General features: G+C 43.7%; 1 long non-coding RNA gene across 1 annotated transcript in view; it reads right to left on the reverse strand.

Moving 5' to 3' along the window:
• LOC122200874 overlaps positions 1-27615 on the reverse strand; it is a 44417-nt gene extending 16802 nt beyond the window's left edge. The window contains exons 1-4 of the long non-coding RNA XR_006193960.1: positions 27541-27615; positions 22444-22693; positions 14522-14639; positions 7235-7380 (exon numbers count right to left, since the gene is read on the reverse strand). This is a non-coding gene — a long non-coding RNA (uncharacterized LOC122200874). The remainder of the gene's footprint in view (positions 1-7234; positions 7381-14521; positions 14640-22443; positions 22694-27540) is intronic.
• Positions 27616-27953: the final 338 nt, after the last annotated feature.

Consider the following 27953-nt stretch of genomic DNA (forward strand, 5'->3'; position numbering starts at 1 on the left):
TTAGCGAATAGCATGTGAAGTCTCTGATTCCAGAGATGGAGGGATACTGTGATTAAGGAACATGGAAGTTCTGGTTCAGAGGGTCAAGACTGAATTTAGCAGCTTCAGCTGGAGAGGGAAGGGTAAGCCAGATTCTGGAAATTGTGGCATTCTTTTGTGAGGTGTCAGTGAGGTCTCTTGCAATACCCCCTTGCCTGCCTTGTTCACTGCTGTATCCCTAACGTCAACAAGAGCACTCAGAACAAGGCAAGAACTCAATGAATACTTGTGTAAGGAACATCTGGCTTAAACAAGTGAGGAAATGTATTGGCTTATGCAAGCTAAAACCATAGGGAAAGGCCATCTTCAGTTACCACTGGGCTCAAGGATGAAATAATCAGGCTCAGGTTGTCTCTATAGCTAGCCTATCCTCTCCATTGTTTTGGCCTGGGTTCCACATGACAGGAAGACCTGGGAAGACTCATTTTCCCACAATTCCTAGCAGAACTCTCATTGTCCCTAACTGACTAATATGCCCATCCCCAAACCAGTCACTATGTACAAGAGAATGATTCATTATGATTGCTTTCGGCCCGGGTCACATGCTCTACCCTGAAGGCTAGGATAAAGTCAACCTCACTGCAGTTCTAGAATCTGAGATCGAGGGGAAATTACTGTAATTCTACCAAAAGTGCTGCTAATACATCATGGGTAGCAAAGACAATGGGAGCCCACGACAAAAAAGCATAACTCATATTCTGTCCAGTAGCAGTAAGGCGCTGCTGAAGGATTCTGGGAAAGCAGCACGGACAGATTTGCACTTCAGAAAGAGCATCCTGGAGCAGTGTGGAAAACACCCTAGAAAGGTTGAGGCCAAGAGGAGAACACACAGGACATCACTCAAATTCAAAATCTTCAACTAGCAATGGATCACCTTTCTTCTCTGTCTGCAGACAGAGAGCAAACCTATGCCCCGAGGCAAAACAATGAACAAGGCATAGTCCCAGTCTTCAAGAAGGTTCCAGTTTAATGAGAAAGACAGACAAAGCCAGCATTCACGTTACACGTAATCATGGGAAGGCTTCCTGGTGTACAGGAAGGACCATCTAAGCTAAGGTCTGAAAGATAAATAGGCATTGACAGTTCTTATAACCAGAGTCAAGTGGAAACACTGCACATTTGGAAAAGTACTAAGTGTAATATAGCCAGAGAGCATGAAGTTCCAATAGGGAAGCAGAAGGGCATGAGGCCAGATTCTATCAGAAGGCCAGATCGTGAAAGGCCTAGCAAAGACAAAGTAAGGCACTGGGCATCATCCTGAAGGCTGCAGAACCATGAGCATTTTAACGTTTCGGAGTGGTGTTACCCACTCAGCACGTAAAAATGATCGATCCTGGGGTGCCTGGGTGGCTCAGGCAGTTAAGCTTCCGAACCTCGGCTCAGGTCATGATCTTGCGGTTCCTGAGTTCAAGCCCCGCATCGGGCTCTGTGCTGCCAGCTCGGAGCCTGGAGCCTGCTTCGAATTGTGGCTCGCTCTCTCTCTCTCTGTTCCTTCCCCGCTTGCACTCTGTGTCTCTGTCTCTGTCTCTCTCTCTCTCTCTCAAAAATAGGTAAAGATTAAAAAAAAAAAGATCAATCTGGCTATGCAGGATGTGGAGTAGGGAATCAGAGAATAATATGCAAGATCATGATAAAAGGGGCTTTGCAGTAATTCAGAGAAGAGACGGTGGCACCGTTCCTGAAATGGCGGCAACGGGAATGATAAGAAGTGGACACGTTTGAGAGTCTTGACATTTGGAGCTTGGGGCACCTGATGGCTCAGTCGGTTAAGCCTCTGACTCTTGGTTCTGGCTCTGGTCAAATGGTTCGTTTTCATGGTGTTGTGAGTTTAAACTCTGCATCCGGCTCTGTGCTGACAGCGTGGAGACTGCTTGGGACTCTCTCTCTCTCCCTCTCTGCCCCTCCCCCACTTGGGCTCTCCCTGTCTCTTTCAAAAAATAAATAAAATAAAATAAAATAAAATAAAATAAATAAAATAAAATAAATAAAATAAAATAAAATAAATAAAATAAAATAAAATAAAAATAAAATAAAATTTGGATCCAACTATCCTTGAAAACAAGGCTAAGGGTGTAACGGAAGTGAGGGAGAGAGCTGGGAGTCCCTGATGGCATTTAGATTGCCAGTTTGTTTGACTGAATGGATAGGGACACTATTGAAAGGAGGGGAACAGGTTTAGGGGAGAAGATCATGAACTTGCTCGTGGACACACTGAGGGTGGAATCCCATGCGGTGGTGCCTGCCCTAGATGTGCGGACTTGGAGCTCAGGAGATGCTTTGTAGCCAGAAACATATTCAGGTGGCTTCAGCATGAAAATGAAACGAGTAAAAAGTCCCCCGCACGTAGGTCTGTGTTCAAAGAGAAGGATCCTGGCAGCAAACGCCTAGGAAAAACTAACATTTAAGGGATGGCTTGGGACTGGGAGCCCTTGAGGGTGTTCAGAAAAATAAGTCAGGGGGCAGAGAAGCAGGGGCTTGGGCCAAATGAGGGTTGGAAAGGAGTGCACAAAACAGAATCGAGAATTATACGTAAGGTGTAAAATGAACAGAGCTCCCCAATATCCTGGATGGGGGAACTAAGGGGGAAGAAGGAAGGAGTCAGGAATGACTCCCGGGTTTGTAGCTTGGGTGACCAGTTGGCTGCTCTGCAAAAGTAAGAGGAGGCTAGATTCGAGAACTAATTGTTTAAGGTGCTAGTGGGATATCCAGCAGAAGAAGTATGGCATCCAGGGGGCATGCCCAAGAAGGCATCGGGATAGCAGCTAGCCTTGGAAGTAGTCAGTGCAGATATGGTGGTTACCATCAGAGGAGAAGACGAGATGGCCGCATATTAGCTGAAATCAGAGCCCCAGGGTTACTCTCATTTAAGGAATAAGCAGTGGAAGAAGTTTCAGCAAAGGAGACTCTAAAGAAACTGAGAGCAGGAAGAACAGAGCTGGTCTTTCAGAAGAAAGCCTTCTTGCCTGTAGCACAGAGTGCTTTGGGATATCAATCCTCGTACATTTCTCTGCCATCAATTTCCTCATCTGCTTTGGGTCTTAGGAAGTCTAATTATGTAATGACTCCACATATCTTCTCAATTCATCCCAAAGCTCATCAAAGGTCCTAGGACCCATAGGAGTTCTTTAGTTTCCTAATTTGCCTTTGAATAAAGGACTTTCACGGGTTAAAAGAAGTGTACCACTTGATGGAGAAATGGCTGGATATTTCCATATTTGGAAATACTTCAATCATTAGGGTTGAGCAGAAACACACCGCATCCTTCAAACACTGTTCCTCTTTCTTCACATGGTATTGTGAATGGCTCAGCAAGTGGGCCCATCATTTTCTTGCTAATTAATTTAGGTCTAATTGGTTTCAGCCCACACAACCGTGCAGGTTGTAAGAGAGGGCAACAAAAGTCATATTCCACTAAAAGTACCTGCCAGCATCAAAGCCTCCACCATTAAGCAATTCACTATAGAGGGAAGAGCTCTTCAGAGCTAAACAAAGTGAATTAAATCCCCCACCTCCCAATTAGCTTCAGAAAAATCTCAAAGTGCTCAGAACTCTGTCAAAGCACCAGGAAGCATTTAATCTCCCGATCACCCTTCCAGCCTAACACAGCCTTGCAAGGAGTTACCAAACATTCACCAGCCTGCATGCTGGATATTGTTTAGGAGGACTTCAAGTTCCCCAAAGGACTGTTCCCTCCGGAGGGGCCATGGCCAAGACTGGTTTTGCTTATGATTTTATCCCCAGAGACTAACACTGTGCGTGGAGACGATGCAATTACTATTTGTTACACAACTCATGACCAAACGAAGGGAAAGAGGGAAGACAATAGAAAGGAAAGGAGCGAGGGGGAGGGATTGATTCATGGAGTTACTCCAATTCAAGAAGTCCTAGTACAAGAGGCAGCCCCATCACCTACATGCTGTGTGACCACAAACAAGTCACCTAACCTCTCTGAGTCATAGTTTCCTCTTCTGCTGAATGGAAATCACGCCTGCACTGTTTATCCTAAAGAGTTATAACAAAGTGGAGCTCGTGAACTTGAAAGCATCTTGTCCACGGTAAAAGACAGCCGTTGCTATTAACATTAGGGACCCCGCTTTAAATTGTTCTCTATTGTGCCCACAGTTAACATCAAGCTCCTGTGTCACGTAATGGTCTTTCAGTCTCACTAACCTTCCAAGTTCATAGCCCGAGTGTACAAAGAAGAAAGCAACTGAGTCGCCGTCCTTCGGGGGCTCACAGTGAATGCAGGAGACCCATGTGCAAAGGGAAACTATAATTCAGGGAGTCTGAACACGCAGTGGAGACCTGGATGAACGACTGGCGGGAAGTCACGGAGGAGGAACAACGATTCTACACAGCAAGCAAGTCAGGGACTTGAGAAGCAGGGTGATCTGTCAACTGTGTCATAAAGGACAGTAGACGCTTGCCAGGTGAAGACAGCACAGGCTTCGAGTGCTCGAAAAGCTTTCGTAAATAATATTTTCCTGTTATGTATTTTTCAACTTTCTACACTCAACATGTTTAAGGAATAAGCTCAAACATGTTTTTACATGTACCCACATATGAGAGACACACAAGTTCGACGGGTTTTCCGGCTTTTTCCTACGCTTGGAACATTCCGGGATTAAAATTAATTTTTCAGGGAACGAAGAAAGGTACACGGCTGGGGCAAAGGATAGGAAATGGGTAAGAAGTAGATTTGGGTTGGTCTGGGCCAGACTGAGGAAGACACTGCATGATGGAATGAGGATTCTGCGTTTTGTTGTCCTAGCAAAAATGGGAATCCACAGTAGATCACACAACCGGATTGAAACGACTGTTGTCATCGCTGCTATCAGGCAGCTAAGTCGAGGCATGGCGGAGAATGCACGAGCTGAGGGCAACCGGTTGAGACCCGGCCCCCACTTTCACCTTTCGCTTCCTGTTTCCAGAAACAGTGCCCTCCAGATGCTGGGAGTGAACCCGACAAGAAAGGATCGTTCGGATCTGGGGGGACTAAGGATGCACGAGACGTGACTGAGCTGGCTGTGGTGTTCCCAGGGCCGGTACCCAGGGACAAGCCTCCGCTTCGTCTCCAGGTAGGAAGAACGGGGGGCCGGGCCAGGCACACACAAACACTTCCCGGTTCACTCCGACTCTCCCGCTTTACCAAGAAGTCATCCTCACGTCACCTTGTACCGCACGAGGTCCCACCCAGCCCCAGGATGGAAGGCCAACTGTGTGTTGCTGTGACAGCAAGTATTTAAAAGGAAAATAAAGCAGTGACAAGCTGTGACATCCTATCATTAAGTAATCATAATTTCCTCCCTATATTACGACAATAGATGTCACTCTCTCATCTGGAAGGCAGGCCACGTATAGAAACACCATGTCAAAAACCTTTTCAGACAAAGACGGGGCGGGGGGAGGGGGGGGTGAGTGAGCTGGGTGCCGAATAGAATATTTTGATGGTTGCATCCAGCGCACTTCCCACCCCCCGACTCCTACGTGCTCTGATAAAAGTCAGATCTGTAAAGAACTTCAAAGGCTCCCCGGTCTGACAAACAGTAATAAAACAAGTAACTGGAAAGAAAAAAAAAAAATCCGCCAAAGTGCGTGGAGGAAGCCGAGCTGACAAGTGTTATGATGGTTCTGTTTTAGCAATCAGCCGACTGACTGCAGGGCACTTCCTCCTAGTGGGAATCCCAGTCTGGGCTGTCAACTGTGAAGGAATACAGAAAGGTCAGGCGGCAAAGGGGTTCTACAGGCCTGGGATAAGCGATTGCACATTCTTCCTGGCTATTTTTCTTCCCCGTCCACATCCCACCCCAAGCCCACAGCCTGCTCCAGCCCAACTGTGACCTCAGCTCTCCCTCACCTCCTCCTTCCAAAGAGAAATATGTGAAAAGCAAAAAAAAAAAAAAAAAATCCGTCAGTCTGGGCCCACCTTCCCTTCCTCCATTTAATGGGGGTTTGGGGGATAGGGGAAGCGTACAACAAGGAAATAGCTCTGGAATCCAGGACATCTGGCTTCTATTCAGACCCAATCACCGGCCTTGGGAGCATATTGAAAGCATTTGGCTGTCTCAACAGTCTAAAAGAAGCTATTTATTTCAGACTCAACAACCAACCCAAACATATGCTTCCATTTGGAAACAATTGGAGGTAAGACAGAGTTCCTCTTTTTTTTTTTAAAGAGGAAGGTGGAAAGAACACAGGACTTTGAGTCAGAAGACTGACCTCCATCCCAACCGCTGATCTGCCACTTGCTTGGGACAGCTGTGTGACTTTATCTGGCTTCCTTAATCTCTCTGCAATTTTACTTTCTCGACCGTCAGGCCATGATTAAATTCCTCTCTCGTGGTGTTGGTGAGAGGGTTAAGTCGCACAGTGTATCCCCAGGCCTGGTGCAGTGCCTGGCATACGGTCACTTCTTTCTCAGACAAATGCGCAGCCACAGTGTGGTCATTGAATATGGAAGTGACCTCACCCAGTGCCACCATAATCACGTGGGTAATGTATGTCTAAGGGTTTGGTAACCTTAAAATGGTTGGAAGGTAGCAGGGATTATTGGTGGGATCATTATTACACCGATAATGTGTAATCAGGGTCAAAGCCAGATGCATCGATTCCTAAAACCAACCCAGGGGAAACTGAAAATGAGAAGTTCCTAGACAATCACCGGATATTTATTTGGCCAGGCTGATGGCCAACACTGCCATGGCATCAGCCCGCCCACCCCCTCATCGTTATCTGGTTCCCTGTCATCTCCTGGAAACTACCTTCGCTGTGGGTTCTGCTTTCCCGAAGGACACCGAGAACTTAGAGGAATGTCACCACAAATGCCTGCTAAAATACACGTAGCGTGCTGTGTCCAAGGCCGGGTGACAACTGCCTGCGCCTCCACGCGTCTGTGTTTGAGTTCGTTCCCTACGTGTTCTGCAGCCTAGGTAAAGGTAAAACCCAAGCTCCTGCCATTTGGTCAACTGGTGGAGCCCAATGTGTCTCTCTGGGCTTGATGCCCCTTTCAGAACTTTGCCGAACCCTCACTTCCCTAAGCTCTACGACTAAGAAACTCTAAGCTCTAAGAAGAAGGGCTCTTCGCGCAGTATTTTAGAACGTGTGCTCTGACCTAATCCTAAAATCATCCTCTAACTGTGTGTAATACTGCAGGTGAGGCAACGGTCTCACCCAAGGGCACTGAAGGGTTCCTTACTCAAAATCTCTGCTTCACGTGATAGCTTCCAACCAAGTCGGCGAGCACTGCCTCTGTGTGTGGAGTCATGGGTGTGAAGGAATCCCAGGACAGGAAAGTAACCAGGAAAAGCCAACATTTGGTCCGCAGGAATCCTGGAGAAACCCCTGGAGACACAGAGAGGTATTCAATAAGGACCCTACATGGCCTCAATCAGACAGTCCCAAGAAACCCGCTCTCCCCAGGAGGAGTCTGGCCCAGTGAAATTATACCCCACTCCCATCCCATGTTCGCCTAAAACAAAGTATCAGCCCTATGGCCTTACAACTGTAGAGGAATAAGGAGGCCTGAGATGGAAATATCTTGCTTCCAGACCTGGGAGCAGCCCTTCACGTCCTTTGCCCCCAGACTACTCCATGTTTCTGCCTCTGCCCTGGCTTTGTCCCCGGGGTTCTCAGCACACCCATAACATTGAGCGACCTGCTGTCTGACCTGCCTCCGAACCCAGCTCATGCCCTAGTAGACATTTCCTAGGCCTCCTACAAGCTAAACAACCAAGCCTTCTGGAAGGACTTTTAGTATCACTCAAAGGTCATGAGAGTCCACCGTGACCTTGAGCTCAGTGGAGGAAGTGAATTAAGAAAGCATTTCTTCACCGTGATTGAACTTAGATGCTGGTCCCTCTGGGAAGCCTTCTTTGAATGCTCCTTCCTTCTCCAACTCCTTCCCTGGTCTGGAATTATGTACAATCACATGTACCTCCATGATGCCCTCCACCTTCCAGTGAGGTACCCCCTGTCCCACCGTGTCATAGCGTGAGCCTGTCTGCCACCACCACAGCTCTCCTTAACCACCAAGTTCATGGTCCCTGGTGCAATGTCTTTAACATTCAGTAAATAAATAAATGAGTAAATAAATGAGTGAACTATGTTTTTTTAAAAGGCTCTGTAAATATCAGGACCATAACAGAGCATAAGAGATAAAAAGTGTTTTGTACAATGATGATAGAAGTGATTCAGGTGCTTCGTTTTGTGATCTAAAAATATTATTCCCTCTGGCCCCACCCAAAAAGAAAGAAGACATGCTTCCAACATTTTTATAAAGTAAGAATAACACCAACACCTGGAGACAGACACAAAATGAAGCTAAGGCTTAAATTTCAGAATCCCTCACTAACAAAGGCTCCTTCCAAAACCCTGCTGCAAAATTTATGTTCATAGTTTTCTATTCTTTTTCTTAGAGTGCCTTCCAAATTGTACAAGCTTCACGCCTCTTAAAACCTAGGTCTGCCCCTGCTGAAATCAACACCCAATCAAAATAGCACAGAAATAAGAAAACCACAGTACAGTTTCGCTTATGAATATCAATACAAATAATACTAAATAAAATTGTATTTTAGAACTAATTGTACTAGAACTCAGCTACACAGACTTCAAATATGGACTTTGTATTACCAAGCTGTAATCATCAAGACAGTATGGTACTGGCACAAAAACAGACACTCAGATCCATGGAACTGAATCGAGAACCCAGAAAGGGACCCACAAGTGTATGGCCAACTAATCTTTGACAAAGCAGGAAAGAATATCCAATGGAATAAAGACAGTCTCTTCAGCAAGTGGTGCTGGGAAAACTGGACAGCGACATGAAGAAAACTGAACCTGGACCACTTTCTTACACAACATACAAAAAGAAACTAAAAATAGATGATAGACCTAAATGTAAGACAGGAAGCCATCAAAATCCTCGAGGAGAAAGCAGGCAAACACGTCTTTGATCTCGGCCACAGTAACTTCTTACTCAACACGTCTCCAGAGGCAAGGGAAACAAACACAAAAATGAACTATCGGGACCTCATCAAAATAAAAAGTTTCTGCACAGCAAAGGAAACAATCAGCAAAACTAAAAGGCAACCGACAGAGTGGGAGAAGAGATTTGCAAATGACCTATCAGATAAAGGGTTAGTGTCCAAAATCTATAAAGAACTTATCAAACTCAACACCCAAAAAGCAAATCATCCAGTGAAGAAACGGGCTAAAGACATGAATAGACACTTCTGGAAAGACATCCAGATGGCTGACCGACACATGAAAAAATGCTCCACATCACTCATCATCAGGGAAATACAAACCAAAACCACAATGAGATACCACCTCACACCTGTCAGAATGGCTAACATTAACAACTCAGGCAACAACAGATGTTGGCGAGGATGCGGAGAAAGAGGATCCCTTTTGCACTGCTGGTGGGAATGCAAACTGGGGCAGCTACTCTGGAAAACAGTATGGAGGTTCCTCAAAAATTTAAAAATCGAACTACCCTACGACCCAGCAATTGCACTACTAGGTATTTATCCAAGGGATACAGCATCCATCGAAGGGGCACATGCACCCCAATGTTTATAGCAGCACTATCCACAATAGCCAAAGTATGGAAAGAGCCCAAATGTCCATCGATAGATGAATGGGTAAAAAATATGTGGTATATATACACAATGGAGTATTACTCAGCAATCAAAAAGAATGAAATCTTGCCATTTGCGACGTGGATGGAACTGGAGGGTATTATGCTAAGAGAAATTAGTCAGGGAAAGACAAGTATCATATGACTTCACTCATATGAGGACTTTAAGACAGAGAACAGATGAACATAAAGGAAGGGAAGCAAAAATAATATAAAAACAGGGAGGGGGACAAACAGAAGAGACTCATAAATATGGAGAACAAACTGAGGGTTATTGGAGGGGTTGTGGGAGGGAGGGATGGGCTAGATGGGGAAGGGGCACTAAGGAATCTACTCCTGAAATCATTGTTGCACTATATGCTAACTGACCTGGATGTAAATTTAAAAAACTAAAATTTAAAATACATAAATAACTTGAAACACAAACACACACACAAAAGAACTCAGCTACATATAAAATTATGACTGAGTTTTATTTCATAAATGCAAGGATCGTCTCATATCAGGAATCCACTAATATCATTTATCATGATAGTATCTCTATGGAGAAAAATCGTGTATCTTCATAGCTGCTGAAAAGCTATGAGTTAAAATATACTATTCATTTTTTTTTAACATTTATTTATTTTTTGAGAGACAGAGACAGAGTGTAAGCAGGGAAGGGGCAGACAGAGAGGGGGACACAGAATCCGAAGCAGGCTCGAGGCTCTGAGCTGTCAGCACAGAGCCTGATGCTGGGCTCAAATCCACAAACCGTGAGATGATGGCAAGCCAAAGTCGGACGTTTAACCACCTAGGTTGACTGAGCCACCTAGGTGCCCCAAAATTCAGTTTTTTATTTAAAAAACTAATTAAGAATAGGTGGATTCTTCCTTAATGTGAAAAAGCTACATCTAATTTTACTAAAAAGCCAGCGTTCTGGTCATCTATTGCTGTGGAACAAGCCAATCAAAAACAGTAGCCTTAACACCATAATAATTACTTATTTTGCTCACAAAGCCAAGGGTTCCCCGGGCTAAACTAGGCAGCTCTTGCCAAAGTCTGTCCGGGATGTGGTCAGACACATCTGGGGCTAGGCCTTCTCCAAGACTTCTTCATGTCAATGCCTAGTGCACAGACCGTGAAGACAGAAATAGCTGGCATGTTCCTCAGGCATCTCTCTATGTGAGACCTCCAAGTAGAGACGTCAGGGGAGCTAGATTTTTTTAAATGGCTGCTGAAGGTCCCCAAAGTGAGCGTTCCAGGAGAGAAAAACAGACCTAGTCCTCTCTAGCCTTGCTGGGAAAACCAATAGGCAATGTTGCTGTGCTTTGTGGCTACTGAGACAGCCATCAAGCCCTATCCTAGTTCAAGAAGACATGACATAGACTCCACCACTAGGAGAGAGTCCCCAAAATTTATAGATACGTTTTTAAGAAAATCACAGTTTTTCTTATCGGGGCGCCTGGGTGGCTGAGTCGGTTAAACATCTGACTTCAGCTCAGGTCATGATCTCGCGGTTCATGAGTTCGAGCCCCGCGTCGGACTCTGTGCTGACAGTTCAGAGCTTGGAGGCTGCTTCGGATTCTCTGTCTCCGTCTCTCTCTGCTCTTACCCCGCTCATGCTCTGTCTCTCTCCCCTTCAAATATAAATAAACTTAAAAAAAAAAAATCATAGTATCATACTTAAATGGGAGACACCAGAAGCATTCCGTGGAAGTCCAAAACAAAACAAGAATGCCCAGGGGCGCCTGGGTGGCTTGGTCGGTTAAGCGTCCAACTTCAGCTCAGGGCATGATCTCACGGTCTGTGAGTTCGAGCCCCGCGTCGGGCTCTGTGCTGACAGCTCAGAGCCTGGAGCCTGTTTCCGATTCTGTGTCTCCCTCTCTCTCTGCCCCTCCCCTGTTCATGCTCTGCCTCTCTCTGTCTCAAAAATAAATAAACATTAAAAAAAAAAAAATTAAAAAAAAAAAAAAAGAATGCCCACTGTTGGGTGATGGGCATTGAGGGGGGCACCTGTTGGGATGAGCACTGGGTGTTGTATGGAAACCAATTTGACAATAAATTTCATATTAAAAAAAAAAAGAATGCCCACTGTTAATTATGATTTAGTATTTGACATCGTTCTAGCATAGAGATGAGCAGATTTTTTCAATAAAAGTTTGGACAGTATTTAAGGCTTCTCAGGCCAGATTGTTTCTGTCAAAACTACTCAGCTCTAGAGAAAAGGCCACAGATAATATGTAAATGAATGGGTGTGGGTGGGATTCTATAGAACTTGACTTACAAACACAGGTGGCAGGCTGGATTTAGCCAACAGGCTATCATTTGCTGACCTCTGTTTTAGAGTTTCCAGCCAACACTTATTTAGAAAAATAAAGTAAAAAGTATAAATATTAGAAAGGAAGAGATAAATTATTGTTTGCAAATTGTACCCTATAAATCTGAAAAGCCCAAAAGAATCAACTACAAAACTAATAAATAAAACTAATAAACAAAAAGGAAATTCAGAAAAACAGATGGGTACCTAATTGGGAGTACAGAAATCCATAGCTGTAATACTGTGATATAATTAAGAAATAGATATTTGAGGGGCACCTGGGTGGCTCAGTCGGTTAAGCGTCCGACTTCGGCTCAAGTCATGATCTTGCGGTCCGTGAGTTCGTGCCCCACATCAGGCTCTGTGCTGACAGCTTAGAGCCTGGAGCCCGCTTCAGATTCTGTGTCTCCCTCTCTCTGCCCCTCCCCTACTTGTGCTCTGTCTCTCTTTCTGTCTCAAAAATAAACAAAAACTAAAAACATTAAAAAAAAAAAAAAAAGAAATAGATATTTGATCTTCATCTGGGTTCCTGACACAAGAACTTCTAAAACTCTGAGTGATAAGGGTGAGGGGAGCATCTTTTGTTATTCAAAATAAGCCCCTCTCAACCAAACCTGAGTTTATGCTAATGAGGTGACTCTTGGTGGGCCCCTAGATAGCTTGAGGGTGGGGGCTGGTTGCCAGAGGAACCAACCATGTGATTATTTGGTTGGAATTGTCAGCCCTAAATTCAAGACAGAGGACCCAGACGGAGATTGAGCTAATCACCAATGGCTGATGACTTAATCAATCTTGTTTGTGTAATGGAACCTCCATAAAAATCCCTAAATGATGAGATTCAAAGGGCTTCCAGATTGGTGAATGCATCAAAATGGTGGCAAGATGTTCCCGCAGAGGGTTTGGGAGCTCCACACCTCCCACACCATGCGCCTTGTCCTATGCACCTCTTCATCTTGGTCTTGCCCCATGTACCTGTCCTTTGTAATATCCTTCATAATAAGACAGTAATGGTGAGGGAGCTCTTTTCACCGAGTTCTGTGAGCCATTGCAGCAAATTACTGAACTGGAGGAGGAAGTCATGGGGAAACCCCAATTTATAGCCAGTCAGCCAGAAGTATGAGGGACCCCCCCGAGATGTAACTGACATCTGAAGCGAGGACAGACGGGTAGTTAACTCTGAGTAGTTAGCATCAGAATTGACTTGAGGGGCATGTGGGTGGCTCAGCTGGTTGAGCATCCAACTCTTGATTTCAGCTCAGGTCATGATCCCAGGGTCATGGGATCAAGCCCCACGTTGGGCTCCACACTGAGTATGGAGCCTGCTTGAGATTCCCTCCCTCTCTCTCCTTCTCCCTCTGCCCCTCTCCCCTGCTTGCACATGCTCTAACATAACATAAAAATAGAGAAAAAAATCTTTAAAAATTGACTTGAATCATTCACTCAGTTGGGTCTGGAGAGTTAGAGAATTGGTTTTTGGTGTGGAAAAAACCCACATATTTGGTTTTAGATGTAAAAATAGGTCAGATTCACACTCAGAAATACAAACATTAGAAGTTTTGCTGAAGGAGTAGCAATAGAGACCTAAAATACTTGGGAAGCAGAACTCAAATACCCAAGAAACAAGAATTGCATATAACTGAGGATGCAAATTTTAAAATACACCTGAAGAGCACATCATTCTACGTACTTACTTCTGAACGCGCAAAATATGCACATATATAGTACAGTAGCTTTGAAACAGCAAAATATTGCAAACAACCAGTCCAGCAAGAGAGGTGATTAAATTATCGTACGCACATCCAACATATTAAGCATCCATCAGCGTGAGGAAGCCCTCTGTGCACGGATGTCGGCTGTGCTTTCAAGATATATCGTTAATTAAACGCACATCGTGCAAAACATACTTGTAGCCTTCTACTATTTGTCTCAAAAAGTAGGAAGAGGAAATAGATATAAACATACACATACAGGCATTTGCTAAAATGTTTGAGGAACAATACCCAAGAGATGGATAACATTGTTTGCTTCCAGAAAGGGGACCTGGATGGCTGGGGGACAGAGGTGGAAAAAGACGTTGCACCAGATACCTGCTTTCTGTGTTTTGATTCTTGAACCATATGAGCGCATTAACCACTCAAGAAGTACATATTGCTTTTAAAATACGGTTTATTCGCTATATAAAAGTCAAATGCTTTTCGGGGCACCTGGGTGGTTGAGTCGGTTGAGTGTCGGACTTTAGCTCAGGTCATGATCTTGCAGTCCGTGAGCTCGAGCCCCGCATCGGGCTCTGTGCTGACAGCTCAGGGCCTGGAGCCTGCTTCGGATTCTGTGACTCCCTCTCTCTGCCCCTCCCCTGCTCACACTCTGTTTCTCTCTCTCCAAAATAAATAAACATTAAAAAATATTTTTTAAAAAAATCAAATGCTTTTCAAGCTTTTAAGAACTTTTGTTACGATTTACTTTTCTTTACCAGTTATCACACGCCAGTTATAATCTGTGTGATCTTGAACCCATTAATCAATATCTCTGTGCTTCCATTTACATACCTGTAGAAGAGTAGTATTTATAAGTCCTTTGTGCAATAAACGGCATGGTCTCTGTTCACTGCGACATCCAGTGCCTTGATGGAGTAACTGTGCAATAAAATTATGCTGCAGTGTCTATCTATCAAAACAAAGAGAAGATGGAATTGGAAAGGTAGACTTGCTCCTGGGGATATTCATCTTACAGGTTAGGGAACCATAGAAAGTATGAGACCTTAAAGCGACCTTGAGAAACACTACTCCCTACTATAACCTTCTATCAGAGCTTTATAACGCAGGATAGGATGCCTGTTTGACTTTAGTCAAATCCACCTGTTAAATGCAGGTGTTCCCAAGCTTGACAAAGGTACCCTCGTCCTACAGAAAACTAATATTAGGGGCGCCTGGGTGGCTCAGTCGGTTGAGCACCCGACTTCAGCTCAGGTCACGATCTCACTGTCCGTGAGTTCGAGCCCCGCGTCGGGCTCTGGGCTGATGGCTCGGAGCCTGGAGCCTGCTTCCGATTCTGTGTCTCCCTCTCTCTCTGCCCCCCCCACCCAATTCATGCTCTGTCTCTGTCTCAAAAATAAATAAACGTTAAAAAAAATTGAAAAAAAGAAAACTAGTATTACCTCTCAGGAAACTACTATTCAGAACAGAGATTCCCCACTCCACCCCCCCCCCAAAAAAGAAGAGGGATTTCCAAACTTTAATACACACGTGAGTCACCTGAATTTATTCTTAACACGTAGATTCTGATTCAGTAGGTGTGGGATAGGGCCTAAGAGCCGTCCTTTCTATTTCCCAGGTGATTCCAATGTAGCTGGTCCACAGACCAGTTTCATTAGCAAGATTTTATATAGAAGCAGCTCGCAAAATGCGTACCGTATTTCTATAGATTTATTCGTACACAAGGTCCCATTCATCTTTCCATTATCTAAGTGCATTGACATGTCAACTTGTGTTTAATTGTATCTACACCTTTCACAGGATAGGTTTTGTTAATTAAATGTGCCAGTCAGCTTATTATGTGCAGTCAAGCAAAAAAAAAAAAAAAAACAACCCAACAACAACAAACAAAAAAACTCAACCAACCCCAGTAATAGTGACAGACTCCAAAACTTACAACAGTGCATACATTTTGTTTCAAATGAAGATAGCAGCAACAACAGATATGTTATTTCTAAACAACATTAGCATGACCTTTATTAATTAGGTATTTTTTGTATTTTATAAATCTTAGGATAGTGGACACAGCCCTAAGTTACATACTTTCTGAACTTTAATTTCAGAAAATGGACATCTATAAAATCTATACATCTATACATTTCTATCTATACATCTATATTTCTAAAATCTATACATCTATAATTTCATAAAATAAACATCTCTAAAATGACGGTAGTAACCCACATGTCAGAAAACTAAATAGAAAGCATCAAACAGAAAGTCCTGGCCATTTAGTAGTTAGTAAATACATTAATTTTTACTTGAAATCCTTAAAGATTACATTTGCTTAGGAGCCCGCATCATGTAATTTCAGATTTCTCTAGAATAATTATTCTCAAATTTTAGCAAGCAGCCGAATTACCTAAAGAGCTTGTTAAAACATAGAAACTCCCAAAACGTCTAAAATGGTTAGCCTGGATCCAAGAACTTGCATTTCTAACAAATTCCCAGGTGATGCTGTTACCGCAGGAACCACACTTTAAGAACCCCACTGCTAAGGGGCGTCTGGGTGGCTCAGTTGGTTAAGCGTCCGACTTCAGCTCAGGTCATGATCTCAAGGTTCATGAGTTTGAGCCCCACATCTGGCTCTGTGCTGACAGCTCGGAGTCCAGAGCCTGCTTTTGGATTCTGTGTCTCCCGCTCTCTGTCCCTCCCCTGCTTGTGCTCTCTCTCAAAATAAATAAGCATTAAAAGAATTTTTAAAGAACCCCACTGCTTTAGAAGAAAAGAGAGGGGCCCCTGGGTGGCTCAGTCGGTTGAGCATCCAACTTCGGCTCGGGTCATGATCTTGTGGTTTATGAGTTCAAACCCCGCATCGGGCTCTGTGCTGACAGCTCGGAGCCTGGAGCCTGCTTCGGGTTCTGTGTCTCCCTCTCTCTCTCTGTCCCTCCCCTGCTCGTGCTCAGTCTCTCTCTCTCTCTCTCAAAAATAAATAGAAACATTAAAAAAAAATTTAAAAAAAAAAAGGAGAAAAGAGAAAAAACATGTGAGAAACTATATACATTTCTTGAAAAGGCTACTGTGACACACAATGCTTTGCCACAGTCCTACTGATGGGACTTTGTGACACAGCGGAATTCTTTGGAACAGACTTAATTTCCTAATTATATACCTTCAACCTTTTGGCTTTAAGTTTCCTGGGCAACTAAAACACGAGACCCAGGAGAGTGCTGGCTGATAACTTTTTCAAACATAAATATAAATATTTCAAATATTTCAAATATAAAAAGAAAGCTTCATTTTATTCATTGGTGTCCTGATGCTTATAAATGCTTGAAAATACATTATTCCAGGTGGTACTCATAATCGCCCACTTGGAAGGCAGACCGGGGGAAAATCTGTCTCTGAATTTTATCGGTGAAGACCCACGGCACACAGAGATTAAATAATCTGTGCAAGAACACACAGCCAGTAAATTAACAGAGCCAGAATTTAAGCCTGAGACTTCTGATCCACTAGCCTGTGCTGTGGGCCCGAAGCCGAAGCCGCACTGACTGATGAGACAGTATCCAATTATGTATCTATTCACTCCTACAGAAGTTACCCCATTTCCCCATCTTGACGTTTTAGTTCTTATTTCTCCAGAACTCAGAGGCATACATGGTGCACAACTGAGCCTGAATTTCTATTAGCAGCGGGCTGTGCAAGCTTTTCAAGCCAAAAACCAAAGGTTACATAAGTTGTTTGGGAAGAATTATGATTGGTGCTGGCAGTTACACTGACTAACTAATACAAGGCTGGCTATTTAGCTAACAGGTGTCACATTATTTCAGTCCAGAGCTGTATTCTCCCAGCAGGTGGTAGAACGGCAGTGACAAACTGTAACTGACCAAAGTTCTAAGAATTAAAAAAGGAGAGGTACGTGGGCCCTGCTTCCTCCATATCCTTCCGACCCCATTTTGAATGACTGTCTTTGCTTCACTTTGGAACCTGCTTTCACATTCCTCCCCTTTCGATCAAGATATTTCTGGCAGGAGAGCGGCGCTGATCAATTTCATGACTGTGTATCCATCCCATTGCTGGAATGGTTGGCAACCTGCTCCCGGTCCATCATGCCCCTCAGAGGGGGCAGTTTCACAGCTGGTTGGGATTTGAGATGTTCAACAAGCATGCTAGGTGACGGTCTTACGGCCACTTTTGGGTAACAAGGCGGTTTGGGGAAATGAGGTCTAGACGTCAGCTAGGTTCTCGTTTCTTTTAGTCAAAGCGAACATCTGATGAATGGCCTTAAGTCTTGGAGCAATCATGGCTTTGACATTTTAAGTAGTGGTATGGCAACGAACAATACACAAAATGAGCAGGTGGGAAATAGCAGAGAGGGCACAAATTAAAATAATATTCAATAATAATTTGTAAGCCTGAACATAACCTAAGAGAGCTCTTACGTTCCTGAAGGAAGCCGGCTAAAAATATCAGAAAACTTAAAATTAAACCAACCCTGGATAAAACTCAAATGTCCTTCTAAGGATGTGGCTAGTCTGAGTAACTCAGTGGTTTCTACTTCACTTATTGTGAGGTGTTTACATAAATACAACAAGATATATTGGCTGTGGCACAAATCCCTCCTTCAGCTGTGAGCAAGTAATCTACAGCAATCCTGTTGTCAAGGACTACAGGGAATCTAAAGATCCTTGTTGGGTTCTGATGGTTCTCATGGCGGAGCGAGCGGTTTTCTGTTACCATGTCTTTTTTTTTTTTTAAGTTCATAGATTTTGAGACAGAAAGTACAGGTGGGGGAGGGCCAGAGAGAGAGAGGGAGGGAGAGAGAGAATCCCAAGCAGGCTCCACACTGTCAGCACAGAGCCCGATGCAGGGCTCAGTCTTATGAACTGTAAGATCATGACCGGAGCCAAAACCAAGAGTTGGAAGCTTAACCGACTGAGCCACCCAGGCGCCACTCTGTTACCAGTTCTGGTAAGATTTCTCATGCTAACTTCTAAGCCTGCTGTGCTCACTCCAAGCCACGAACCTAGACTTCTAACGTATTGGTAAAACTGATCCCTAGAAGGTCTGGCAAGAAGGTCACACCCTTCACTGTGGCCACAGCAGTTGTCTTCATATTCAGAAGGGCCCTTATCAGGGTAATCATCTACAATTGATAAGGCCCTTTTTCTTCTCTGGTGAAATTAGGAGGTAGTGGCTGTAGCCATTTTGAGAATAAACAAAAGGGGGATATTCAAAGACCCCCGAAAATATGGGCCCCCAAAGCCTCTCCAATTATCAAGATCTTCATATGCCCAAGATTGATGATCATATCCACAAATAATAATATATCCTTTAGGCAGGAAGAGCAAACCAGACAGGTTGACAGTATAGATTATTTAGCAGGCAATGAAGAAAAAGCAAGCTCAAGCCAGGGGTCAGTTTTGGGGAGGTGCGCAAAAGTTTCATTAAGTTGGCAAGCTTGGGGAAGGATGGTCAAGGGGAAAGGATTGCATGAGAAAGTCTTACAGGGATGCCTGGGTGGCTCAGTCAGTTAAGCCTCCGACTTCAGCTCAGGTCATGATCTTGCAGTTCATGGGTTCAAGCCCCACATCAGGCTCTGTGCTGACAGCTCAGAGCCTGGAGCCCGCTTCAGATTCTGTGTCTCTCTGTCTCTCTTTGCCCCTCCCCCGATCAGACTCTGTCTCTTTCTCAAAAATAAATAAAACGTTTTTTTTAAAATTTATAAGTAATAAAAATAAAAATAAAAGGAAGTCTCACAGATTGGTGAATTCTTCTTAGGAAAGGTGGGTCCCTGAACTTGCACTACAAGTACAAGTAAGAGCCTGGAAACCCCCCTTCCAGGAGTTTGTTATAGGGGGGAAGGTGGACATGGTGAATGGTATCCAGATAAAGCATGGGATGAGAGTTTGGGGGCTGAAAACTTGGACTTGGTGGGTATAGCGGAAGGCCTCTTATCAAAAGTTACAGTGAGCAATCCCTATCAAAATAACACCAGCATTCTTCACAGAGCGAGAACAAACAATCCTAAAATTTGTGTGGAATCAGAAAAGACCCCGAATAGCCAAAGCAATCTTGAAAAAGAAAACCAAAGCTGGAGGCATCACAACCCGGGACTTTAACATGTATTACAAAGCTGTAATCATCAAGACAGTATGGTATGGCACAAAAACAGACACTCAGATCCAGGGAACAGAATAGAGAACCGAGAAATGAACCCACAAATGTATGGCCAACTAATCTCTGACAAAGCAGGAATGAATATCCAATGAAATAAAGACAGTCTCTTCAGCAAGCGGTCCTGGGAAAACTGGACAGCGACACGCAGAAGAATGAACCTGGACCACTTTCTTACACCAGACACAAAAAAGAAACTCACAATGGATGAAAGATCTAAACGTAAGACAGGAAGCCATCAAAATCCTAGCAGAGAAAGCAGGCAAACACCTCTTTGACTTAGGCTGCAACTTCCTACTCGACATGTCTCCAGAGGCAAGGGAAACAAACACAAAAATGAACTATCGGGACCTCATCAAAATAAAAAGCTTCTGCACAGCAAAGGAAACAATCAGCAAAACTAAAAGGCAACCGACAGAATGGGAAAAGATATTTGCAAATGACATATCAGATAAAGGGTTAGTATCCAGAATCTGTAAAGAACTTATCAAACTCAACACCCACAAAACAAATCATCCAGTGAAGAAATGGGCAAAAGACATGAATAGACACTTCTCCAAAGAAGACATCCAGATGGCCAACCGACAGAGGAAAAAATGCTCAACATCACTCATCACCAGGGAAATACAAACCAAAACCACAATGAGATACCACCTCACACCTTTCAGGATGGCTAACATGAACAACTCAGGCAACAACAGATGTTGGCGAGGATGCGGAGAAAGAGGATCCCTTTTGCACTGCTGGTGGGAATGCAAACTGGTGCAGTCACTTTGGGAAACAGTATGGAGGTTCCTCAAAAAATTAAAAATAGAAGGGTACCTGGGTGGCTCAGTCAGTTGAGCATCCGACTTTGGCCCAGGTCATGATCTCATGTTTGTGGGTTCGAGCCCCACATCAGTCCCTGTGCTGACAGTTCAGAGCCTGGAACCTGCTTCTGATTCTCTGTCTTCTTCTCTCTCTGCCCCGCACCCCCTACTAATGCTCTGCCTCTCTCTGTCTCTCAAAAAATAAAATAAAATGTTAAAAAAATGTTTTTAATTAAAGTCAAACTACCTTACAACCCAGCAATTGCACTAAGTATTTATCCAAGGGATACAGGTATGCTGTTTCAAAGGGGCACATGCACCCCAATGTTTATAGCAGCAATATCAACAATAGCCAAAGTATGGAAAGAGCCCAAATGCTCATCGACGGAAGAATGGATAAAGAAGATGTGGTACACATATACAATGGAGTATTACTCGGCAATCAAAAAGAATGAAATCTTGCCATTTGCAACTACATGGATGGAACCGCAGGATGGAACTTATGCTAAGTTAAATCAGTCAGTCAGAGAAAGACAAATATAGGACTTCACTCATATGAGAATTTTAAGAGACAAAACAGATGAACATAAGGGAAGGGAAACAAAAATAATATAAAAACAAGGAGGGGGACAAAACATAAGAGACTCTTAAATATGGAAAACAAACAGAGGGCTGCTGGAGGGGTGGTGGGAGGAGGGATGGGCTAAATGGGTAAGGGGCACTAAGGAATCTACTCCTGAAATCATCGTTGCACTATATGCTAACTAACTTGGATGTAAATTAAATAATTAATTAATTTTAAAAAGTTACAGTGAAGTTGGGAATACTTTTAAAAATTAGAGATAGGCACAAGTATTGGGCTATTGTTTTTTTGCAAAACTTTCAGTGGGGAAATGATGGCAAACCCATCTATTGAATAGGCAGCCAGATGAGGCTGAGAATGGGGACATTTGAACAAAACATTATCCTTCCAGGTTTGGGAGGAGAAAAGAGGAGGGAGAAAAACTGATAGGATTTTAAAAAAATTTTAAGATTTATTTATTTTTAAGAGAGAGACAGACAGAGTGGGAGCAGGGGAGGGGCATTGAGAGAGAGAGAGAGGGAGACACAGAATCCAAAGCAGGCTCCAGGCTCGGAGCAGGGACAGAGCCCATCGCAGGGCTCGAACCCACAAACTGCGAGATCATGACCTAAGTCGAAGATGGATGTTTAACCAACTGAGCCACCCAGACGCCCCAAGATGAATAGCCTTCATAATGCTGGAGATCTAGGTAAAGAAGGGAAAAACAAAAGAAGGGAACAATAGGTATACAGAAAGCTTTGGGATTTGGTGATCACCAGTGAAGAAGTCCTACTGAATATAAAACAGAAACACGTCAGAAGTCCCCCACAGAGAAACTGTAGACCAAAGATCTCAGTAGTTTTTGAGCTTCCACTAAGTGTCCGACAGATATGAAAGAGTTATTGTACTGGCCTGGTCGTGACTCGGGAAGGCATTCTACTCAAATGTCTGCTTCTTTTTCCAGGATATGGTCAGTTTAAGGTCTACATTGGCTTAGTAATCCAGTTGGATTTTGGAACCTTTTTTATTCTTATTATTTTTTTTTAGTAATCTCTACACCCAACTTGGGGCTCGAACTCATGACACTGAGATCAAGAGTTGTTGTGACTAAGCCAGCCAGGTGCCCCTGGAGAAATGAGGGGCTTTTTTTTTTTTTTTTTATGAGAAGCATGGATCCATGAGTCAATGCCTTCTAGTTTAGCAATGCAAGGACTGGTTAGCAATACCTGATATGGTCCCTTCTGGCAAGGCTAGAGGAAGTCTTTGTGGAGGGGTCTTTTCTAATAAACCAGGTCTCTGGGTTGAAGGCTGTGACGTTCGATGTCTTCATTTCCTAGGAACATACCATGGGAAGACTGTTCTACCAAAGTATGGTTATTCTCTATGGATTTCATTCAGCTTTTGCAAAACTGAAGTATGTCCCCTTTTGTCACCTGTAGATCCAAGGAAGCAGGGGTCAGGTGCATCAGGCATCCGCTACAAGGAGAACAGATTCTTATTGAATGTCTATCAGAATTTTAGGAATTTCATATAAATTTTGGAACACTTACATTAACAGACACCTATGTAAATACAATATTAAAAAGGTTTAGTATTACTTATTTGACAATGCTCCCTATATGATTTCACATAGTAAATAAGCCTAAGTAGTTCAATAGATCCTTTGGAATGTTCCAAGGGCCCTCTGGAAAAAAATCCCAAAGTTTCTTCCAGATTGAAATGACTTCACTCCCCAAGACTTCGACTTGGGAAGTTTGTCAAAAACATCAAAAGGCTTGGACGGTTGGCTAAATAAGATCACGGAAAATTTTATAACAATACTTATTTACTTAACCAAAGTAACAAAAAGATTTCAAGGGCAGGGGCACCTGGATGGCTCAGTTTGTTAAGCGTCTGACTCTAGGTTTGGGCTCAGGTCATGATCTCACAGGTCCATGAGTTCGAGCCCCACATCAGGCTCTGCGCGGATAGTGCGGAACCTGCTTGAGATTTTCTGTCTCCCTCTCTCTCTGCCCCTCCCCTGCTAATGCTGTCTCGGTTCCTCTCAAAATAAAATACACTTTAAAAAAAAAAAAGATTTCCAGGACATATATATAAAATTATGTAGCTCCAGAAGTCTCAGCTCTTTTTGAATAGAGAAGTCTCAGTTTTTCTAAGTAATTAAATACGTGATGAAAAAACAAAAACACAGAAGACAAAACACAGGATCTTTGTTTCCCAGGCAGATTACATTCATGCTAAAGAAATTTTGTTTACAATTTCTTATTGAGAACAGACCAACAATCTAAGAAAATGTTGTTGTTTTAACAGAAAGAAACCAAACACTAATTTGGTATCAGTGCACTATTGAGCTAATTTTTTTTTTAACCCTATAAATAAGTCAATTCAATCTTAGACAGCTTTGACCATACAACATAAACCTCCTTTTCCCCCAACTTTCTACAACTTCCTATGCCCATTTTAGTTTGTCCCTCGTTCTTCTCATTTCCAAAATGGGACTTTAGGACAAAATCGCTTTCATTTTTCCCCCAACAAAATGCATTTCAATTCCTCGTATCTTCTTTTATCAAAAACACACATCCTGTTTCCTTGCATGTTTTCATATATAGTCCGTTTCCTTTCATGCTTATTGTTTTTAGTAGTTTTATTTTTTTACACGTTAATTAGAATTCTTTACCTTTGGAATCCTTAATTCCCAGCAAAAACTAAGAAGCAAGCAATTGTGGGGCACCTGGGTGGCTGAGTCCGACTTTGGCTCAGGTCATGATCTCGCATTTCATGAGTTCGAACCCCGTGCTGGTCTCTGTGCTGACAGCTCAGAGCCTGGAGCCTGCTTGGGATTCTGTGTCTCCCTCTCTCTCTGCCCCTCCGCTACTCATGCTCGCTCTCTCTCTCTCTCTCTCAAAAATAAATAAGCGTTAAAAAAAAATTAAAGAAAAAGGAAGTAAGCAAGTGTGGACTGGCAAATGTATAAATACATGCTTTCTCAACGTGGCATAAAATGTTCATTATGTTTACTAAAAGACCCAAATATTTTTAATTTCTCTAAACTAAGAAACCCAAAGCAGTAGCACAGGTAAGCCTGTGCTCAGTAATTAATTTTGAGGTCCTGTAGCTTTTTAAGAAAATACAGTATTAATTGCCCTAAGAGCCTGTACAAATCACATTCCTCCGTCCATGTGGCTCAGGGACTGGGAGGATGTGAGTGTTATAGGAGCCACTCACAGAATAACGTGTGAATAACCATCAAGGATAGGCTTGATTCCTTGGATTACCTCAGCATTTAAAGGGTATTGTTTGATACTGGCCAGAGGCTTTCTTTTACCCATTTGGATTTTAGTGGGCAGTACAGAATAAATACACCCAATATAGGTGGCATTTCTTGGACCAAAGAGTCTCATGAATAAAAGCCAAGAGGGGTTCAGTGTTACAGTATTTTACAGAAAAAACAGGGATCGATATTAAGGCGCCAAGATTTTCTTGAAGCTTTGGATTTGGGGAGTTGGTATTCAAAAACATTTACCCCTTTTGGGAAAAGAAGAACATCCTGATGGGTTTTAAGAAAAATTGGACCCAATATATTCATAGGAGCCAAAGGGACCAGCAGGAACAGATAATGTCCCTGACTAGGTCCCAGTCGGAACCGGATGGGGAAGTCATACGGCCATAAGAACCCAAACCATTTCCAGAGTTTGAGTACTCTTGAGAAAGGGGATGGGAGAGGCTGGTTAGGTTTTAAACGATAATGTTGCTCTTGTCTCCATCAGGGCCTACGTATCCCTCCTCCTAACGTTAGGTCAATTCGTCCCAAAGAATGGGTCTGGAAGAAAGGGGAAATCCCCTGTAAATCTCCGTAGCAGCCCTATTGGGGAGAATGGCTGAAAGGGACCCTTTCCTTAAGAGATTGAGGAGATTGGGGTGCCTGGGTTAAGCACCCGACTTCAGATCACGTCATGATATCACGGGTTCCAGGCCCAGGTCGGCTGTGTGCTGACAGCTCAGAGCCTGGAGCCTGCTTCCACTTGTGTGTCTCCCCCTCTCTCTCTCTGCCCCCACCCCCTCGCGAGCGCATTCTCTCTCTCTCTCTCAAAAATAAACATTTAAAAAAGAGAGAGAGATTGAGGAGATTGACTATCCTTGCCTTGGGCCGATCTTTTTAGTTTCAGACAGTCCTTTTAAATTTTTTAAAAATGCCCAGACTTTGCGGTCATAACAGGTACCCTTTGGAGTAGCAGCAGAGCCCTGAAATAGGGGTTTGCTTTGATTTACAGTTAGCTGTTGCAAGTTGAAGGCTAATGATGTGCGTGGCTTTCTTTTCACTGTTTTGGTTATTTCAAGTCAGTGCGACAGGAACCGTGGGACTGCGCCAGTGAAACACATTATGCACCCAGTGTGCCTCGAGTTGGCTGCTCTCGCGTAACCCCTTCAATTACGAGGCGGAACCAAGTTGGGCCCTTCTACAAGCTGGACTTAAAAAGAGGACCCTGGCTCCAAAAAGCACCAATGAGCTGCCAGAGTTGCCTGCCGATATTGACCAATCAGGACGAAGCTCTTTTCAACCAATCAGGATGGGGCACTTTTTTTTTCTTTTCCCTCATTAGCATAGTGAAACCCAGTGGAAATCGCCATGCGCACCTGAGCAGGAACTTGAACTAAGCGGCGCCTCGCCTGTGTTTGTGGAGGTTAGTTTACTCCGTGTTGGTGTTGTGTCTCCTTTCAGCTCTAGCTGTAGCCCCAATAAAGCCTTGACTGTGCTGTTGACTTCTGGGTCCAGCCCCATTTCAGGTGCAAGAACCCAACTCCAGCAATACTCCTGGATTAGCTAGGTTAATGAGATCAGGAGTTTGCATAGTCTGCTTAACAAGTAACAATAGTTCTTCGTCTAAGCCATCAGCAAAGGTATAATTAAAAATAGTATAGGGGTGCCTGGGTGGTTCCGTTGGTTAAGTGCCAACTATTGTTTGCAGCTCAAGGCATGATCGTAGGGTCGTGGCATGGAGCCTGCCAGAGATTCTCTCGCCCTCTGCCCTCTCCTGCTCACACTCTCAAAAGTAAAACGGTATAGCTGGCTGTATGGATGGCAGAAGGCCAGAGTTTTAGCAAGGACGGTCTCTAGTCAGTTACAATCAGATTCATCAGGCCTTTGAATACCTTACTGAATCTTCCCAATCAAAAGATTTGGGGAAAGGGGCGCCTGGGTGGCTCAGTCGGTTAAGCGTCCAACTTCAGCTCAGGTCACGATCTCACAGTTCATGAGTTGAAGCCCCGCGTCGGGCTCTGTACTGACAGCTCAGAGCCTGGAGCCTGCTTCCCATTCTGTGTCTCCCTCTCTCTCTCTGCCCCTTCCCTGCTCATGCTGTGTCTCTGTCTCAAAAATAAACAAAAAAAAAAAAAAAAAGATTTGGGGAAAGTCTTAGGAATAGTTTTACAGTCTTTTTCCCACTTTAGGGGCGTCTGTTCCATCAGTGGCTCTCCGCTTGGAGAGGTCTTGTTAGTGGGTTATAGCAGTTTGTTGCATCCAGTTTCTAGCCTGGCCTTCACCAGCTAGCTTTATAATTGGTTAACATAAATCACAGAAACTGGGCTTATGTGTTTGCATCACAATGTTAAATTCCTCAACACATTTACGAGGGTCTTTGGGAAATTGTTTAGCTATGGCACATAGTTGAGCTTTTGACCAGGAAGTCAAGGAATTTGGGCAGCCCCGGCTTTTAACCAGGGAGTGAAGGAAGTTTGGGCACCCCTACCTCCTCATGTTTAACCTTAAATGGGGTGTCAAGCAGAGCTTCGGGTCCTGTAGGATCGGAAGGCTATCAGGGTCTCAGGAGGAGGAGGGGTGTTCCGGTAAGGAAGACTACCGAGAAGAAGGTGGTAGAGACAGGGTAGGAACAATGGTGAGAGGTGGGGAGAAGGAGGAGGAAGGGGTTGAGAGGCTTCAGCCAACGTTCTAAATTTGAGAGGCTCCCGGGAAGGTCTGAATCAGCTTCCTCGAGTTTGGAATTAACCACCCAAAGGAAAGTAAAACTTCCCACGCAGTGTTTCTTTTGGAGGCCTCCAGATACCAATTAAAATAAGCTTCCCCCTCATTTTGTTTGGTCTTCTAACGCTTTTCCAGTTATGCACACAAATTAACTAATTTGGGGATATCAAAACTGTCCCGTTTTGGCGAATGGAGTTCTAACTCATCTCAGATAATGTGTCCGACGGGACCAAAATTTTACAGCACGAAGGGCCATATTCCTCAAACCTACATCCGGCAGGAGTTCCAGCAGGAAGCTATCAGAAGTCCCCTTAGAAGAATTATTTCCCGTAACAGTACTCACCAGAACCTGAAACCCTGCTCTCCAACTCAGAATGGGTGAAGACAGAGGCTCCCCTCAGCTATGAGTGAAGACAGAACCTGAACCGGAATCTGTGTTCCAGGAGGTGGTGGGCGTGCAATTGACAAGATGTAATTGATTAAAGTCAAAAGTTCACCTCGTGCTGAGAATTGCAACAGGACAGGTGCATAGGCGCGGCTTCAGTATCCTCCAGACCCTGTTTTGAATGACTCTCTTTGCAATGCTCACTTCATTTTGGAATCTTCTTCCACAACATCATCACCTAGAGACTGTAATTATTACAAGCACACAGTATACCACAGTTCCAATATTTGGCTGGAATGAAACTCAGATGAGGTCTTCCAGGTGGACTAAGAATTAAATCTACACGGGACACATGAATAGGAGGAAAAAAA

The sequence above is a fragment of the Panthera leo genome, chromosome D1 (assembly GCF_018350215.1).
Source record: "Panthera leo isolate Ple1 chromosome D1, P.leo_Ple1_pat1.1, whole genome shotgun sequence".
NCBI classification, from domain to species: domain Eukaryota; kingdom Metazoa; phylum Chordata; class Mammalia; order Carnivora; family Felidae; genus Panthera; species Panthera leo.